The sequence below is a fragment of the Cherax quadricarinatus genome, chromosome 81 (assembly GCF_038502225.1).
Source record: "Cherax quadricarinatus isolate ZL_2023a chromosome 81, ASM3850222v1, whole genome shotgun sequence".
NCBI lineage: Eukaryota > Metazoa > Arthropoda > Malacostraca > Decapoda > Parastacidae > Cherax > Cherax quadricarinatus.
In genome coordinates, this window is record NC_091372.1 from 10,529,252 (window position 1) to 10,550,243 (window position 20,992).

Consider the following 20,992-nt stretch of genomic DNA (forward strand, 5'->3'; position numbering starts at 1 on the left):
ATATGGGTTAAAGAGGAAAAAAATAGATGGTAAAAGAGAAAATAGGGGGTAAAAGAGAGAATATGAGTTAAAGAGAAAAATAGAGGGTAAAAGAGAGAAAATAGGGGGTAAAAGAGAGAATATGAGTTAAAGAGAAAAATAGAGGGTAAAAGAGAGAAAATAGGGGGCAAAAGAAAAAATATTTGACAAAAGAAAGAGAATAGTGGTAAAAGAGATAAAAAAATGGGTAAAAAAGAGAGAAAATAAGTAGGCAGGAGAAGTGTTGCGCGTCAACCATCTTGGTGCTGCAGCTTCCCGCCGCCGCTACTCTACCTTAACACAGTTTTTCTCGAAATTCTCACAAATTAGCGACTTAATGTAGGTTTCTCGGGTGTGGTGATGTGTGTGAGTGTCTGACTTATGTGTGTGGTGAGTGCCAGCGGGGATAATGGGGCTCATGGCCGGGAAATATTGTGGTTTAGTGGTGGTGAGGGGCTTTAGGTGGTTAATAATTCTGACCTTGTTGTTGTTCAGGGGCTTAAATGGGGGTTATTATTTGGTATTTTGGGCTGACCCGTGCGAGTTTGACGCTCTTTTGGGCTGTGTGTGTGTGTGTGTCTTGCTGTTCTACCTTTGGTGAATAATTTTTTTTTTAATCTCCAGGTAAACGTTAATTTAAATATGTGATCAGTTGGAATGATCTATTATTATTATTATTATTATCCTTATTATTATTATTATTATTATTATTATCCTTATTATTATTATTATGCCATTGTGTTCTTTATTAATATTATTATTACTGCTATTAGTATTATTTTTTTATATTCAATGGGAGACGCTAAACCCGTAGGGATGACAACACAAGGGAAATGTGAGGTAATTGATTTGAGGAAATGGAGGGCAGCTGCAATTCCTTGGATCAAGAACCCTATGGGGTAAAAACAAATTGAAGGGTTATATTAAAGTATAAACTAATACAAAAATATCCGAGTTCCGTTCCTCAAATATAATAACCGTTTGCCTACATAATCCATATGTACAAAACTGTCTGGGTTGGTCAAGGGCTTTAGATCCAAGGAATTTGAGCTATTTTTATCCCGATCAATCCTAATTATCTCCCATTTCCGAGAAGCTTTATGATCCTTACGAGTTTAGTGCACATTAATCAATGTTTTAATTCCCTTCGGTTTCCTGTGTCGCGTCTGGCATAGACGTTCATATATATATGATAAAGTGTTTATAAGTAATGTACTTTCACTATGCACTAATTACACTCAAACATTTTTAATACAGTGGACCCCCGGTTAACGATATTTTTTCACTCCAGAAGTACGTTCAGGTGCCAGTACTGACCGAATTTGTTCCTATAAGAAATTTTGTGAAGTAGATTAGTCCATTTCAGACCCCCAAACATACACGTACAAACCCACTTACATAAATACACTTACATAATTGGTCACATTCGGAGGTAATCGTTATGCGGGGGTCCACTGTATTATAAAATAAATATCATAATGACAACAAATCAAAATAATTCTGTTATGATGACTTAACCTAGAATATCCTTATTTAAATTTCTTATGAAATTGGTAAAAGTACATTATGTTAATGTTATTAATATACTTTGTTATTTTCAGCTTCTCAATATTAGATTCATAAAATATGTATATTAAAAACGAGAATAATACAGTGGTACCTCAAGATACCAACCTAATTCGTTCCAGAAGGCTGTTCAAGTACCAAACGAATTTGTTCCCCTAAGGAATAATGTAAGGTAGATTCATCTGCTTCAGAACCCCCAAAATACACTTACAAAAGCCCTTGCAAAAATACACTTGCATAATTGTTCAAGTTCGTATCCCGAGGTACCACTGTACTTTATACTGGAATTAACCTCAGAAGGTTAGTAGCCCAGGTATCCCATAGCAACTCAAGAAGTGTTGCTTGTTAGTAAGTTTATTTAGGCACGGGTGCACATAAGTAGTTATACATAGTGTAAATTACCTAGGATAACCCCCCAAAAAAGTCAGTGACTTATTTCCATTGGTGTCCTAACATTACTGCTTTAGGCCCTCTTCCAGGATGCCACCTACAATGCCCAGGTAACTTAGTTACTGCTAGGTGATTAGGGGCAGCAGGTATTAAAAGACTTGCACGTTTGTCTTCCCACCCGGAGTTTGACCTGAGTTGTTTTGGTTTTGAGCCGAACATATTACAACTGTGCTATGAGGTACAGCCCTTTAAGGATGGTTCCTTGATGTCAGTGAGGAGGGAGGCTCTTGATGTCAGGAATAGGACCTGTTCTCTCCTTCCTTGGATTGAGCTTTACATTCTCCCAGTTGTTGTATGACCCCAATGGGTTTAGTGCTTGCTATTTTCCACATGCCGTGGTGGTGGAGCACTGATAACAAATTCCCCATACGTATTTCTTTTTTTTGGGGGGGGGATGGTTCTTGTCTGCAATTTGCCCTTTGCACATGTATGCCTTGGACAACATACATAGTGTGGGTATATTACAATTAGATCCACCTGATTTAATTCGGAGGCTTTTATTTCCTTCATGTTTTAGGAAGTCTTTTCTATTTTTTACTGCCTATATTTGGGCAATGCAGTGGACCCCCAGTTAACGATATTTTTTCATTCCAGAAGTATGTTCAGGTGCCAGTACTGACTGAATTTGTTCCCATAAGGAATATTGTGAAGTAGATTAGTCCATTTCAGACCCCCAAACATACACGTACAAATGCACTTACATAAATACACTTACATTATTGGTCGCATTGGGAGGTGATCGTTAAGCGGGGGTCCACTGTATTTCCTTTCCATACATTCTATGGTGTCAGCTGTTAACAGCTCTTAAAGTTTAACTTCAGTATGGTGTCCTTTGGCTTGTTTGGCAATACACACTCTTCACACACTGAGTGTCCGTAGTTCAATCCCTGGTATGGGTGGAAACGATGATAATAATAACCCATCTTTATTTCTACAAGTATACGTACAAGGTATACAGGCCTAGCCGACATCAATGACATACTACTATATAGAGAACCCTTTGTTATGCAGAGCATTTCAGGCAAATTACATCAATTTTGACCCAGGATGTGACCCACACCAGTTGACTGGCATCCAGATGCCTATTTTACTGATAGGTGAACAGGGACAGCAAATGTCTTAAGGAAACGCATCCTAATGTTTCCACCCTTACTGGACCTCGGTGTGAGAGCTGAGTGCACAGGTAATCGAGCTACACCTGTTGTCCCTGTTCACCTAGTAGTAAGTAGGTAATAGGGTGTTAGTGGACTGGTGTGGGTCGCATCCTGGGAAACAAGATTAAAGGACCACAACGGAAATAAGACAGACAAGTCCTTGATGACTTATTTTCTTGGATTATACTGTGTGGCTAACCCTAACCCAGGTTGAGTTTTTTAAAATTGGTGCCTCGTATGTTATTTGCAAAAGAACTGGATCACTCTTTCTTAGTGGATTTGGATAATTAATGTTAAGAATATCTTATATACATGTACTGTAGTAAATACAGTACAGTACTAGGTTAAATGTTAGTGATGTGTATTGCCCTCTTGTTCATTTTTTATTTGCTAATACAAATAAGAAACCAGTTATTACACTGAGGACTTTAATTGAGCATTTATCATCTATTATTGTGATCTTAATTTTTCATAATTGCTTGTTAATAATAGTTCCTTTAGTATATTTTGTATTCCCTCATCTTTTCATATTCTTTTTCCTGTATGTTGGTAAACAGTGAATTGTATACATTTACAATTTAATTTTTTTTTCTTCTTTCTTTCTTTGATATTGCCCTTTATTTGTTACTAGAATTTTGGTTTCTGTGACTTGGTGATTGTTTTACTAAAATTTCAAAGCCTTCTCCTCTCTTTCCTACTTTGTCTCTTCTCCAAACTGAGCAGTTGCCTGTAAATACCACCACATTTAAAATAAATTTATGCAGCTTGCTTTCAGTTACTCTATTATTTTCTCGACTGGCAAATAAGTAATTAAGTTTAATTAGGTACAGGTACACATAATTACACAAAGTATCATATTTAGTAACATATGTGTAAATTACCTAGGATAACCCCCCAAAAAAAGTCAGATAGTGACTTAGTTTCCATTGGGTTCCTTGTACTTCCCAGCATCGTTGCCTGTCGTGATGTTTCTAACCTTCTCTTTTCTCTATCCCATTCCCTGGGAAGTGAATCTGCATTTTACTATTATACCCCCGTTACAGAATATTGCCTATGCAGTAGGACCGCCATATCTGCAAGTCTGGTTTCCGCGGTTTATCATGGCCTGAAAATGACCCTCAATTTTGCGTAATAATGGTCCCAACATGCAAAAGCAGTGATGGTGGCTGTTCTTCAAAGCCTAAGAGATGTGAAATGCTTACCATCAGTGAAAAAGTGCACAACTTTCAACTTACTGTGCGTAATTTATCAATTAAACTTGATCATAGGTATGTATGTAAACGAAAAATGACGTACATATATATATAGGGTTTGCTACTCTCTGTGATTTCAGGGATCTGCGGTAGGTCTTGGAATGTATCCCCCTCGCATACAGAGGGGCTACTGTACTTTCTTTTCAGTGTTCCAAGTTTTCATTTGCTTCAAATTGATCCATTGTTAATTATGTTCACCTGTCAGTGATTGTCACTGGCGGGTGGAACAGTGGCTCAGTTTGAAAGTCACTGAAAACCTGAAACACCGAAAATGGGTGCTGCATGTGTGGTGGCCTCCTGTAACTATCCTGCTTTACCTGAAAGTCACTATCACGTGGTACATTTCAGGCAGACTAATGCTAATGCTTACAGACTACTTAAGAACTAGAGATGGGTTATTGAGTAGTTTTTTATATGTACAAAATACTTTTTTTTTTTTATCATCACACTGGCCGATTCCCACCAAGGCAGGGTGGCCCAAAAAAGAAAAACTTTCACCATCATTCACTCCATCACTGTCTTGCCAGAAGGGTGCTTTACACTACAGTTTTTAAACTGCAACATTAACACCCCTCCTTCAGAGTGCAGGCACTGTACTTCCCATCTCCAGGACTCAAGTCCGGCCTGCCGGTTTCCCTGAACCCCTTCATAAATGTTACTTTGCTCACACTCCAACAGCACGTCAAATATTAAAAACCATTTGTCTCCATTCACTCCTATCAAACACGCTCATGCATGCCTGCTGGAAGTCCAAGCCCCTCGCACACAAAACCTCCTTTACCCCCTCCCTCCAACCTTTCCTAGGCCGACCCCTACCCCGCCTTCCTTCCACTACAGACTGATACACTCTTGAAGTCATTCTGTTTCGCTCCATTCTTTCGACATGTCCGAACCACCTCAACAACCCTTCCTCAGCCCTCTGGACAACAGTTTTGGTAAGCCCGCACCTCCTCCTAACTTCCAAACTACGAATTCTCTGCATTATATTCACACCACACATTGCCCTCAGACATGACATCTCCACTGCCTCCAGCCTTCTCCTCGGTGCAACATTCGTCACCCATGCTTCACACCCATATAAGAGCGTTGGTAAAACTATACTCTCATACATTCCCCTCTTTGCCTCCAAGGACAAAGTTCTTTGTCTCCACAGACTCCTAAGTGCACCACTCACCCTTTTCCCCTCATCAATTCTATGATTCACCTCATCTTTCATAGACCCATCCGCTGACACGTCCACTCCCAAATATCTGAATACATTCACCTCCTCCATACCCTCTCCCTCCAATCTGATATCCAATCTTTCATCACCTAATCTTTTTGTTATCCTCATAACCTTACTCTTTCCTGTATTCACTTTTAATTTTCTTCTTTTGCATACCCTACCAAATTCATCCACCAATCTCTGCAACTTCTCTTCAGAATTTCCAAAGAGCACAGTGTCATCAGCAAAGAGCAACTGTGACAACTCCCACTTTATGTGTGATTCTTTATCTTTTAACTCCACGCCTCTTGCCAAAAATATTCCTTGTTAATGAGATATCAGAGGAGAATGACCAGACTGGTCAAGCAGACAGTAACTGAAATAACTATGCATTACAACAGTGGTATATAGAAGAGCATTTCTGAATGCACAACATGCTGATGGTAAGAGTCAGAATTTGGCATAAACCTTTGGAATATGGTGGAATAGGAGATTCACAGCATTAATGTGCAGCCAACAAATCTGCAGTAACTGTGTAATGCTATCATGTCAACTTTCTTTCAATACACCATCTCTCACCGAGGTAGGGTGACCCCGAAAAAGAAGAAACTCTTTCACCATCTTGCCAGATGCATGCCGATGCTACTGTACTACTATCATGTCATCATGGCCCAGAATCTAAAGAATGTTTCCACCACCTTGTTGAATCCATGTCACAAAGAATTCTGGCTGTTTTGCAGGGCAAAGGGGAACCCTACCCAGTACTAGAAAAGTGTACCTTACTGGGGTGGATCTACTATGAAACTAATGAAGCTTAAGCTTCAAGGCCCATAATCCCAGAAGTGACTTAAGTCCACATTGCTTAAAAATGTTGGGTCTACTGTATGAGAAAGGGTTGCCTCCATAACAGTTCAAGCTTCAGGGCCCCAAAAATGTAGGTCTGCCACTGGTACCTAACAAAGTGGCCACTGAGTGTGTGTGTGTGTGTGTGTGTGTACATATACTCACCTATTTGTGGTTGCACGGGTCCAGTCAAAGCTCCTGGCCTTGCCTCTTTACTGATTGCTACTAGGTCCTCTTTCTCCCTGCTCCACGAGCTTTATCAAACCTCGTCTTAAAACTATGTATGGTTTCTGCCTCTACTACTTCACTTTCTAGGCTATTCCACTTTCTGACAACTCTATGACTGAAGAAATACTTCCTATCATCCCTTTGATTCATCGGAGTCTTCAACTTTCAATTGTGACCTCTTGTTTCTTTGTCCGTCTCTGGAACGCCCTGTCTTTGCTCACCTTGTCAATTCCTCACATTATTTTATATGTCGTTATCATGTCTCCCCTAACCTTCCTGTCCTCCAGTGTCATCAGGCCGATTTTCCTTAGGCTTTCTTTGTAGGACAATCCCCTTAGCTCTGGGACAAGTCTTGTTGCAAACCTTGGCACTTTCTCTAATTTCTTGATGTGCTTGACAAGGTGTGGATTCCAGACTGGTGCTGCATACTCTAATATGGGCCTGACGTAGATGGTGTACAGAGTCTTGAATGATTCCTTACTGAGGTAATGAAGTGCTATTCTTAGGTTTGCCAGACACTCATATGCTGCTGTAGTTATCTGGTTGATGTGTGCCTTAGGAGATGTGCTCGGTATTATACTCACCCCAAGATCTTTTTCCTTGAGTGCTGTATAGCCCTTGTGGCTTAGCGCTTCTTTTTGATTATTATAATAATAATTTTTCCTTGAGTGAGGTGTTTGTGTGGGTGCAGGTGGTGGTTGGGGGGGGGGGAGTTGACTGGCTGAGTTACAAACACCTTGCTCACAAGTTGGAACACCAAGAATGCGGCTCTTAGTTGGGGATTCCCCTGCATTATTATTGCAGCATAGTATTCATTATTTATGGATGTTGATAGTTTTACATTTTTCTTGTGGAGATTTATGCTTCAATTTTCTTCTTCTTATTCTTTTTAGTAATCTTTACAGGAAAAGGGGTTACTAGCCCATTGTTCCCGGCATTTTAGTTGACTTTTACAACACGCATGGCTTACGGAGGAAAGATTCTTATTCCACTTCCCCATGGATATAAAAGGAAAATTAATAAGACCAAGAACTATTAAGATAAAATCAAAGAAAACTCAGATGAGTGTGTATGAATAAATGTGTATATGTATGTGTAGTGTGACCTAAGTGTAAGTAGAAGTAGCAAGACATGCCTGTAATCTTGCATATTTATGAGACAGACAAAAGACATCAGCAATCCTACCATCATGTAAAACAATTACAGGCTTTCGTTTTACACTCACTTGGCAGGACGGTAGTACCTCCCTGGGTGGTTGCTGTCTACCAACCTACTAAGGTAAGGGGCTTGGACTTCCAGCAAGCGTGCGTGAGCGTGTTAGATAGGAGTGAATGGAGACGAATGGTACTTGGGACCTGACGATCTGTTGGAGTGTGAGCAGGGTAATATTTAGTGAAGGGATTCAGGGAAACCGGTTATTTTCATATAGTCGGACTTGAGTCCTGGAAATGGGAAGTACAATGCCTGCACTTTAAAGGAGGGGTTTGGGATATTGGCAGTTTGGAGGGATATGTTGTGTATCTTTATATGTGTATGCTTCTAGACTGTTGTATTCTGAGCACCTCTGCAAAAACAGTGATAATGTGCGAGTGTGGTGAAAGTGTTGAATGATGATGAAAGTATTTTCTTTTTGGGGATTTTCTTTCTTTTTTGGGTCACCCTGCCTCGGTGGGAGACGGCCGACTTGTTGAAAAAAAAAAAAAAAAAAAAAAAATTTATGCTTCATAAAAAAAATCACTGGACTTAGCTAAGTGATAACTGTGCAAAAGGAAACTCACTGTACTGTATTACTTTATCATTTTATTTTCATATTGTACTTTTTTAATTCCAAGAAAACTTTCAGTAATAATTAACATTTTTGTTATCACCACAGCTTGACCTCCGAGGTGGAGAAGAGACAAGGAAAGGAAAACTGCTGAAGTTTGTGATGGAGCTTCCTTGGTCAGCATGCTAGAGAGGCTACAAGAATAAATAAAGGCAATGAACCAGCTAGATTAGATCAAATATTCACACAAGGAAAATCAGACATTGCAGTGGTTGTCTACAGAGTTCCTCTAGAAGCCAACAATCATCACTGCAGACTGACATTGTTACTTAAGTAGATGTGCAGACAGGAGACAGTAGGAAGGTAAGAAGATAATCATATACGTATAACACACAGAACTACAATCATATAGAATTCCTGTTTAAGGTACTGTGAGACAATACAAGAAATGGAGTTTCCACGCCAAAGATGTAGAGAAGGTACCAATGAATTCAACCCTGTTCAAAAAGTGAGAGAAGAAAAGAATCGAGAAAGTCCCTGGTTCAACAAGGAATGTAAAGAAGCAAAACTAAGGAATAAAAAGGCATGGAAGAAATACAGGGCACATGGCACATTAGAAAACAAAGAACTGAGTAGAAGAGCCAGAAATGAGTACACTAGAATCAGGAGAGAGGCACAGAAGCAGTACGAGACCGTGATGGCTGCTAAAGAGGAGCAGTCAAAATTGGTCCCTAGTAGCATCAAGAGAAATATGTCAGGAAATGAAGTTATTACACTGAATGAGAATGGGGAGGAAGTCATGGACAATGACCAGGAAATGTGTGAAGAAATCAATGAAAGATTCCAAGACGACTTTACAAATAAACAGAGGCAAATGCCAGACCTTGAAGGTAGGCCGCAGCATATACGGGATCATAGAGAGGCAGAAGAAGAGACGAAGTCAGGGACATCTCCAAAGTGGACAGAAACAAGCTATGCACAAGGGGTGGAACCAGAACGAGGAGACACACATGGAAATTGAACTCCTGAAAGAGATGGAGAGATACAAGAAGAAATTTCTAAAGTGCGAGGGTAGTGTACTAGGTGAAGAAGTAGTGGAGGCAAAACTCTGTACACAGGTTCAAATCTCAATACACCAAACCCTCAAGATTAGGAAAGCATCACTCCTCTCAGTTGTTGGTAAAGAGGCAGAGCTCAAGTGCTAGAGCTTATTTCCCACCAACACACATAGGCAAGTACAGTGTCTTATGTTGTCATGGAACAGCCATCCTGCAATTGAATTGTTTTTAAAAGTTCAAATGCCAAAAGGGATCTCCTTTGTGATGTCAGAGTTTTGTTGGACCTGATGAAAATTGAGTTGCATAAAGATACAAAGGTGATTACTTTTGCTTACTTTCTGAAGCACAGAAAATAATACAAAATACTCCGTATTGATTCTGAGCTACTTTTCATTGTAAAATTCTGAGCTACACAACATTGTCCCTCAATAAGGCTAATATATCTTGCTGATCTATCTTATTTTATTATCTTGTAATCTTTTCAGTTATTATACAATTGGCTGTTTCCCCACAAAGTTTAAGGTAACATTTTCCTTTAATAAAATCTTGAAAGTGTGTATATCCATCCAATCATTAGGTATTGTATTTTCATTCCATCTCCCTCAAACATGCATACAAATTATCTTTGAACTCTCACCATCTCCCTTTCCATTTTATCACCTGGTGCCTTGTTATATTTCACTTACCATCCTGAGTTTTATACAGTATTAACATTCAGTATCATAAATGTGTAAATGAATAGTTCAGTATGTAATGCTCACATGTGTGTTTAATTTTTATATATAATGTGTAATAACTCCTATTTCCATGAAGTTGTTTTAATAAAAGTTATCAATTCTTTGGTTGATGTAGGAAGGTTCACAAAATATGATTATGATAATGCAAGACATCAGGTTATAATTCATTACTATGACATCAAGATATACTTCATCACTACTGTTGTACTTAATAAAAGGAAAATGATGCAATCAGGTATTTCATTATATTATTCCTTATACCAGTTATTTTACATTCAAGGCCTTGGTAAATACTGATACAGTGGTACCCCGAGTTTCGGCAATAATTCGTTCCAGAAGGCTGCTCGAGTGCCGTTATCGAACGAACTTGTTCTCATAAGGAATAATGTAAATTAGATTAGTGCATTTCAGACCCCCAAAAATACACTTACAATAATACACTTACATAGTTGTTTGAGTTGGGAGCTGTACGAAACTTGGGGTACCACTGTACAATACTGTACAATCATCTACAAAATGCTGAAAATTCATTTTTTTTATGGCTGTCGTTTCCCAAAATTACTCGTTCAATAGTCTTGACGGAAGTACACAGACATCACAGTTTAAATGGCATCTGGATCACATCCCTACCCATCCTTCAGAGGTTATATATACACCTACCATCCGACTTATGACCTGCTCGACTTACGACCATGTTTTTTATGCCAAATTTCTGGGAAATAAACAACTACAGTGGACCCCCGGTTAACGATATTTTTTCATTCCAGAAGTATGTTCAGGTGCCAATACTGACCGAATTTGTTCCCATAAGGAATATTGAGAAGTAGATTAGTCCATATCAGACCTCCAAACATACACGTACAAACGCACTTACATAAATACACTTACATAATTGGTCGCATTGGGAGGTGATCGTTATGCGGGGGTCCACTGTATTTGTGTTGTACACAGTGTTAATCCTAAACCTTACAGTATAAAATACAGTACTAACAACATAAAAAGTAAAGTAAAACATGAAATACCAAAATAAAACTATAAAATGAAGTCATTACAAAAATGTTTTGTTGATATTCAGTAGTAAAGTTCGACTTACGGTCATTTCGACTTGCGACCGGTTTCTTGGAACTGAACTTGGTCGTAAGTCGGATGGTAGGTGTACATGTACAGTGGACCCCCGGTTTACGATATTATTTCATTCCAGAAGTATGTTCAGGTGCCAGTACTGACCGAATTTGTTCCCATAAGGAATATTGTGAATTAGATTAGTCCATTTCAGACCCCCAAACATACACATACAAACGCACTTACATAAATTTTTATTATTATTATCACACTGGCCGATTCCCACCAAGGCAGGGTGGCCCGAAAAAGAAAAACTTTCACCATCATTCACTCCATCACTGTCTTGCCAGAAGGGTGCTTTACACTACAGTTTTTAAACTGCAACATTAACACCCCTCCTTCAGAGTGCAGGCACTGTACTTCCCATCTCCAGGACTCAAGTCCGGCCTGCCGGTTTCCCTGAACCCTTTCATAAATGTTACTTTGCTCACACTCCAACAGCACGTCAAGTATTAAAAACCATTTGTCTCCATTCACTCCTATCAAACACACTCACGCATGCCTGCTGGAAGTCCAAGCCCCTTGCACACAAAACCTCCTTTACCCCCTCCCTCCAACCTTTCCTAGGCCAACCCCTACCCCGCCTTCCTTCCACTACAGACTGATACACTCTTGAAGTCACTCTGTTTCACTCCATTCTCTCTACATGTCCGAACCACCTCAACAACCCTTCCTCAGCCCTCTGGACAACAGTTTTGGTAATCCCGCACCTCCTAACTTCCAAACTACGAATTCTCTGCATTATATTCACACCACACATTGCCCTCAGACATGACATCTCCACTGCCTCCAACCTTCTCCTCGCTGCAACATTCATCACCCATGCTTCACACCCATATAAGAGGGTTGGCAAAACTATATTCTCATACATTCCCCTCTTTGCCTCCAAGGACAAAGTTCTTTGTCTCCACAGACTCCTAAGTGCACCACTCACCCTTTTCCCCTCATCAATTCTATGATTCACCTCATCTTTCATAGACCCATCCGCTGACACGTCAACTCCCAAATATCTGAATACATTCACCTCCTCCATACTCTCTCCCTCCGATCTGATATCCAATCTTTCATCACCTAATCTTTTTGTTATCCTCATAACCTTACTCTTTCCTGTATTCACTTTTAATTTTCTTCTTTTGCAAACCCTACCAAATTCATCCACCAATCTCCTCAGAATCTCCCAAGAGCACAGTGTCATCAGCAAAGAGCAACTGTGACAACTCCCACTTTATGTTTGATTCTTTATCTTTTAACTCCACGCCTCTTGCCAAGACCCTCACATTTACTTCTCTTACAACCCCATCTATAAATATATTAAACAACCACGGTGACATCACACATCCTTGTCTAAGACCTACTTTTACTGGGAAATAATTTCCCTCTTTCCTACATACTCTAACGTGAGCCTCACTGTCCTCGTAAAAACTCTTCACTGCTTTCAGTAACCTACCTCCTACACCATACACCTGCAACATCTGCCACATTGCCCCCCTATCCACCCTGTCATACGCCTTTTCCAAATCCATAAATGCCACAAAGACCTCTTTAGCCTTATCTAAATACTGTTCACTTATATGTTTCATTGTAAACACCTGGTCCACACACCCCCTACCTTTCCTAAAGCCTCCTTGTTCATCTGCTATCCTATTCTCCGTCTTACTCTTAATTCTTTCAATAATAACTCTACCATACACTTTGCCAGGTATACTCAACAGACTTATCCCCCTATAATTTTTGCACTCTCTTTTGTCACCTTTGCCTTTATACAAAGGAACTATGCATGCTCTCTGCCAATCCCTAGGTACCTTACCCTTTTCCATACATTTATTAAATAATTGCACCAACCACTCCAAAACTATATCCCCACCTGCTTTTAACATTTCTATCTTTATCCCATCAATCCCGGCTGCCTTACCCTCTTTCATTTTACCTTCTGCCTCATGAACTTCCCCCACACTCACAACTGGCTCTTCCTCACTCCTACAAGATGTTATTCCTCCTTGCCCTATATACGAAATCACAGCTTCCCTATCTTCATCAACATTTAACAATTCCTCAAAATATTCCCTCCATCTTCCCAATACCTCTAACTCTCCATTTAATAACTCTCCTCTCCTATTTTTAACTGACAAATCCATTTGTTCTTTAGGCTTCCTTAACTTGTTAATCTCACTCCAAAACTTTTTCTTATTTTCAACAAAATTTGTTGATAACATCTCACCCACTCTCTCATTTGCTCTCTTTTTACATTGCTTAACCTCTCTCTTTTTCTCCATATACTCTTCCCTCCTTGCATCACTTCTACTTTGTAAAAACTTCTCATATGCTAACTTTTTCTCCCTTACTACTCTCTTTACATCATCATTCCACCAATCGCTTACATAAATACACTTACATAAATACACTTGCATAATTGGTCGCATTGGGAGCTGATCGTAAACCGGGGGTCCACTGTATATATACTGTATGGCTGGTGAAGGGCTCTTGATCTAAGGAATTGGATCTGTGCTCCAATTCCCTGAATCAAGTCTGAATACCTAATATTTGCCCAGGAGCTGTGTGATTCTATTGGTTTAGTGCTCCTACCATGAATACAAAAATATATATTGTATACTGAGTTTAATCACTATTTAAGGGATTGAAGTATCTAGTAAGGAGGTACAGTATATGTGCCAACAACCAGAGGGAAATGAAAATGAAACCATATACGTACTGTACATACGACACTTATTGAAGATGTTTCAGTCCTAGGACCAAAAGTCTTCAACACAAATGGCCTAAGTGGATGTATTCATGTCCTGGTCCCTCTAATTAAAATATCATTCTGGTGTTGAACAAGTTACATGCAGACTAAACATTCATTGCTATTTTACTACACTAGTTTTTGTTATTTATTTTGGGAACACTGATGCCTCCACCAAGATAGGGTGACTTTTTCCTTTCCTTTTCCCCAAAAAGGAAACAATATCATTCATTCAGTCTCTGCCTTAGATATGAATTTCAAATTTAACATACCAGTAACTTCAACTATATACTCGACTCACAAAATCGTAATGACGCAATTGCAAACAAACCATACCACGGGCGGGGATAGAACCAGCGATCAGAGAGTCTCAAAACTCCAGACCATGGAGTTCTATCCCCACCTAGTTTTAGACTGTCCAAAATGCTCTGCATAAAAGTTTTATAAGATTTGTGACAGCGCTGTATAGCCCTTGTGGCTTAGCGCTTCCTTTTGATTATAATAATAATAATGTAAGATTTGTGAACTGTTACCTAATTTTGTAACACTTACGTCTGTTAGATAGGAATGGAGGCAAATGGTTTTTGGGACCTGACTAGCTCTTTGGAGTGAGCAAGGTAACATTTTGAGAGAATTCAGGGGAAACTGGTTAGCTGGATGCAAGTCGGGCTAACAGTGCCTGCACTCTTAAGGGGTGGGGGATGTAGCAGTTTAGGTCATCTAAACTTCTACATCCCATACATCTTTCTAGCAAGATAGTGATTGAATGAGTGACAAAGTGTTTCCTTCTTTGCTTCTTTGTCAGGTCACCCTACCTCGGCAGGAGAGGACTGGTACATGTATATCTTAGTGAGTTCCAAGAGTTTTTCTACCCCTAGAGCCTGGCCCATGCCATGCATGTCTGGTGTTTGCCTGACCAACCAGGCCATTAAAATAATAATACTGTAAGTGGCAACCTTAATTCTTCAAAGCATTTCCCATCTTTGGTGGAAAACAGTACAGTAGTAGTTGTGATTCTTTTTTTAAAGCACTTGGGTCGTATAGATCACTCAGCGCTTGGCAATAAAAAAATTAATATATATAACACACAATAAAAACAAAATTAACAAAGAAAAATCTACGAACATAAACCCTGAACAATAAACACTATCACATGAAATTCAAATAACCAGCATTTAAGAAACCCATAAAGGATGTTTTAAAAGTGAAAATACACCTACCATCCGACTTACGACTGAGTTCGGTTCCGAGAAACCGGTCGTAAGTCAAAATGGTCGTAAGTCGAACTTTACTACTGATATCAACAAAACATTTTTGTAATGACTTTATTGTTTTATTTTGGTATTTCATGCTTTACTTTACTTTTTATGTTGTTAGTACTGTATTTTATACTGTAAGGTTTAGGATAAACACTGTACAACACAAATAGTTGTTTATTTCCCAAAAATTTGGCATAAAAAACAGTCGTAAGTCGAGTGGTCGTAAGTCGGATGGTAGGTGTACTTGTGTTTGCATTTGGAATAAGGGTATTTCTTGTGCTACTTGCAGCAACTGGATCATTGGGTCAGCTTTTAACTGCAAAAGTTTCTGAAGGTAGAGACTTGATTTGAATAATTTGTAGAGTTAGTTAAGTTCAGAGAATGTTTAGTTAAAAGTGTGTTAGTTGAGTTTTGAAGTTATTTAGTTTAGAGATTGTAATAATGGTTTGGAATATTGAAAATATAAAAGTTGAAGAGCATGGTGTAAATTCTAGCTTGGAAATAAAAATTTAATTGCAAGTTCAAGAATTTCTTAACACATCGGCCATTTCCCACCAAGGCAGGGTGGCCTGAAAAAGAAAAACTTTCATCATCATTTACTCCATCACTGTCTTGCCAGAGGCATGCTTACACTACAGTGTAAGTTATTCCACATTTTTGGCCTTTTTGTTTACCAGTACTAATTATAAATAGGTTCAAATGAACATGAGGCATTTTTCGAGGTGTAATACCAGCGTGTTCCATTACAGTTTTCCACGGAGTGTTTTATGTTCAACCTGGCATTACATTTTTGTTTTAATGATGGGAAGTGAACAGTAGTATATACAGTAGTATGTTCAGGTGCCAGTACTGACCGAATTTTTTCCCATAAGGAATATTGTGAAGTAGATTAGTCAATTTCAGACCCCCAAACATACACGTACAAACGCACTTACATAAATACACTTACATAATTGGTCGCATTTGGAGGTGATCGTTATGCGGGGGTCCACTGTATATCACATTAATATTTGAAAGGTTTAGGACAATGAATAAGGTCATAGTATGCTGTCTAAAATTTGAGTTAGTGGTCTGATGGCTTCTGTAGATCAAATGTGATTACCTCCCATTCCCCAGGCAGTATGACTTCTACGGCTTTAGTACCTTCCCAAATAATTATAATACATATAGTAATAATAATAATGAACCTGTGCATATCTACCTTCAGTAGAGATTCAAGAATAGCCATCTGCTCTTCTTTGGTTTCCTGCCCTGATATTGCTATGTAAAGAACAATGAATAAATTATATTTTGCAGGATGTAACATTATACTTTTGCAGAAGCTAACGTATATTTACAGGTAATAACATGAATTATAACTTACTGGACAATAAGATGAATTATAGGATATACATTACATGTATATATTTTGGCATGCTATGAGTACTACTTTGCTGTAAAAAAACAGGAACAAATAGATAAAATGTTCTGCACAATCAGCAGTATGATGTAAGTTATATTGAGAAGGACTCGGCTTTTATATTCATAGGAAAAAATTCAGAGCATACAGCACGTGAGAAATGGGAGGTATTTGGATTTGATCCAAGGAAGGGAAGAGTAGCTTTAATCCCTTAGATCATTAACCTTTCACCAGCAATAAGGTACAGTATCTTGGTAGAACAATATAATTTGAATATACAACATAGGGGTAGTTGCTACATTAAATGGAAATTAAAAAGTACAGTGGACCCCCGCTTAACGATCACCTCCAAATGCGACCAATTATGTAAGTGTATTTATGTAAGTGCGTTTGTACGTGTATGTTTGGGGGTCTGAAATGGACTAATCTACTTCACAATATTCCTTATGGGAAAAAATTCGGTCAGTACTGGCACCTGAACATACTACTGGAATGAAAAAAGTTCGTTAACCGGGGGTCCACTGTATATACCGTATGTGATAGATTAAATACTGAAGGTACGGCAGTGCATGTATCTCTGCTTTTATAGCTGTAAATAGCTAAGGACCTAAGTTTTGAAATCTGAAGTATGTTTTAACATGGTCGATCACTCGGTGCTCCTGGCAATAAAAATACGTAAGAAATGGGTAATAAACAGGTAGTGAGACCAAGTCTGGAACATCAGCACTTACCACAGCCAGAAGCACAAGCATCACACACCACAAAGATTTCATTGCTGGTTCTGCCAAACTGCCATAACTATCCCTTTTATTGTTGCTATGCAGATAATCATAGGGAGGCACTAGCACCACAAAGATGACTATGAACACCTGCTGCCATAACACCTGTGCAACAGGTGTGATGGGAACAGGCACCTGTTTCACTGGGTTATCAAGAATAGGTATCCGCATTATTAATCATATAGATTATAATAATTATATTCATGGTTAAGCACTAAACAAGGAAGGGTCCTGAAGTGTCTGGGGAATAGGTTATATTTAGGCTTGATTCAAGGGGTGGTAACTAGTTCCTTTGATCAAGGCCCCCCCTTCCTTGAAAGAAGTGTTAGTACATTTTCTAATTAGCATCATGGGTCAACGGATGTCATCTGTGGTGAAAATCGTGAATGAATGTACAAGTTGGAAATGCTGTTGTTTATTTAGTACAATACTTTCAAGGTTTACTCTGGCACTAAATTGGGAATTATTGTAATTAGGGAGTGCTAAACCCATAGGAGTCATATAGCAAGGGGAAGGGGAAGACAGGCCTATTTCCTTGGATTAAGAGCCTCTCACTGGCATTAAAACACCTTCCCTGAGGGGATGGAAGAATAAAAAAGTTAATAATAAACACTAAGCCATAAGTGTGTGTGTGTAAACATGTTGGGGAACCAATGGGGGTTTGAATCCATGGCAAGCCAGTTCTAAAGCCAGCATAGCTGGTTGGTGAGAATACTAGCTTATTAATTTTAGAACTGGCTTGTTATGGCTTCAGTTATTATAATCAAAACCAAGTATGTACTAAACCCAACAGGATCATACAGTGTTGTGCTATGGCTTCAAGCCGTGCCCATGTCCAGAGTCAAGACAACACTTAATCAGAACTCATCAGAACAGCAAAAGTGACATACGAGGGATAATTAAGGAAAACATACATGTGGCCAGTTTTGAGCTATTTTACTCTCTAAACCCTACTTGATGTTGTCAACCAGGCCATTGCTGCTAGCAGCCCAAAGGCCTACATACAGTGAAGAGGCAGATATATCTAAAGCTAAGGGTGACTTACACAGAATAATGCTTAGATAATCTTCAGCATTAGTGTTAAATGTTTGTGTGATACCATTCATTTTCTTTTCCTTTTAACACTGGCCATCTCCCACTGAGGCAGTGACCTGAAAAAGAAACTATTACCATAATTTGCTCTATCACTCTTGCCAGAGGCTCACAGATACTTAAGTTCAGATGCCCTGCCAGACTACAAATATCTCCACCCCTCCTTCAGAGCACAGGCACTGTACTTCCCACCTCCAGGACTCAAGTCTGGCTATCCAGTTTCCCTGAATCCCTTCACGAAATATTACATTGTGAACTCCATCATTATTATTATAATTATAATCAAGGGGGAATGCTAAACCAATAGGATTATGCAGCACCTGTTGGGGGGAATGTGGAAGATATTCAGGCTTAATTCAGGAAACTGGAGCACAGATCAAATTCCCTAGATCAAGAGCCCTTCACCAACATCAAGGAACCTTCCTTGATTATTATAATAAAAAAGAAGCGCTAAACCGGAACCTTCCTTGAGGGGTTGTGAGCTCCAACAACTTTTTTTTTTCTCTCTATCCCCTTTCATTTTGTTAAACCCACTAGCATAATATAGTGTAGATCAGTAAGTACTGATGTGTAGGTTTCAGCTTGTTCTTTAGTTACCATCAAAATTTTTCTGATGGCTTATTTTAGTGAACAACAAAGGGTCCAAATCTGACTACTGTGGAACACTGCTTGTGAAACATCCCCATTCTTTGTCTCCCCATTTATGCAAACTCTGTTGCCTATCTCTCAACCACACCTCAACCCAGGAAAAAATTTCCCCTACTATTCCGCATGCCTCTACTTTCCTCAACAATCTCCTGTGTGATGATGTGGCAAGTCACAGAAGCATTTTGAGCACTACATATTTTCACATTATATTCATAGGGAATCGGCGCTGTATGGCCCTTGTCGGTTTAGTACTTTCTTTGATTATAATAATATTCATAGTGAAGCATTAAACCTATAGGGGTCATACCACTTTGGTAATAGAGCATTCAGATTCAAATCAAGGAAGAGAAACACACGTCAAATTCCTTAGAACAACAGCCCCCCCCCCACCCTCAAGGGGACTTATATTCAGAGAAAGCACTAAACCTTTGTTGATTATTCAGTATTGCATAATAAAGCAGTATTGATATCAAGAGAGCATGAGTGTGCAGGTCAAGAACATGGTCAAATGAAAACTGTCATAAAAGTCTCAGTTTAAAAGTCAAAGTGGAGGTTTTAATTCTTCAAGGTGAGACTGTCTGGAGAGAAAAGTAGAAGCATGTCAGGGATGTTGAATTCAACAGAGGCCAAAAATAAAGTACACATGCTTTGATGAAATTATAGTATGTACTATACTTTGTTGCACGATCAGTGCCATCAATTGTAGCACTACCCTTAGTCAAGAATACTTGATGAAAAACCAATGACAGTGTAATTAGGGAGTGCTAAACCCATAGGAGTCATATAGCAAGGGGAAGGGGAAGACAGGCCTATTTCCTTGGATTAAGAGCCTCTCACTGGCATTAAAACACCCTCCATGAGGGGATGGAAGAATAAAAAAGTTAATAATAAACACTAAGCCATAAGTGTGTGTGTGTAAACATGTTGGGAAAGGAAGCTCATACCAGCAACTGCAAGCTTGGTGACAATTCTTAAAGCATTGGCATCATCCATGAACCACTTCTTGCAACAGGCAAGCAGAGGTCACATAGGCAGGAAGTATCCCAGACAAACCTTCAAGTAAAACATAGATGACACCCAAGTGCACGAAGGACAATCAGACCTGTAACTAAAGTACAATTTAGCCACACTGATAAAGATGCAAGGAAATATAGATTAGAGCAATATTTTGAAGACAATGGCATCAAATACCAAATTTATCAAACATCAAACACCGAATTTATTGTCAAGGCAATTTTGTAGGATTTCAGGACTTACAGCAACTTGACCCCATCTGCACAAATCTCAGGAACAGCTGTACATACTTCACATAACCCTTGTGGCCTCAAGATCTAAATAAAAAAAAAACATTAACCACATTTTTTTTTCCTCTGAGGTTCAAACTTTTAACACTATAATCTCACCCAACTGAACCCTTTACTCAGATCGTTGCAGTTGTACAATTTTTTTTATTAATACATTGGCCAATTTCCACCAAGGCAGGGTGGCCCAAAAAAGAAAAACTTTCAAATCATCCATTCTAAATAAAGTGAAGAAATCAAACCTCTTCTTTTCATCACTCCTCTCATATCTACCAATTATTATTATTATAATCAAAAAGAAGCGCTAAGCCACAAGGGCTATACAGCACATATCTACCAAGATATCTTCAAACCACTACACAAAAAAATCCCCATG

General features: G+C 38.9%; 1 long non-coding RNA gene across 1 annotated transcript; it reads left to right on the forward strand.

The window, feature by feature from the left end:
• Positions 1 to 240: 240 nt before the first annotated feature.
• On the forward strand, positions 241 to 10,507 carry LOC128699826 (uncharacterized). The gene is made up of 2 exons (XR_011394263.1): positions 241 to 357; positions 8,590 to 10,507. It is a non-coding gene; the product is annotated as an uncharacterized lncRNA (long non-coding RNA).
• The last annotated feature ends 10,485 nt before the right edge of the window (positions 10,508 to 20,992 follow it).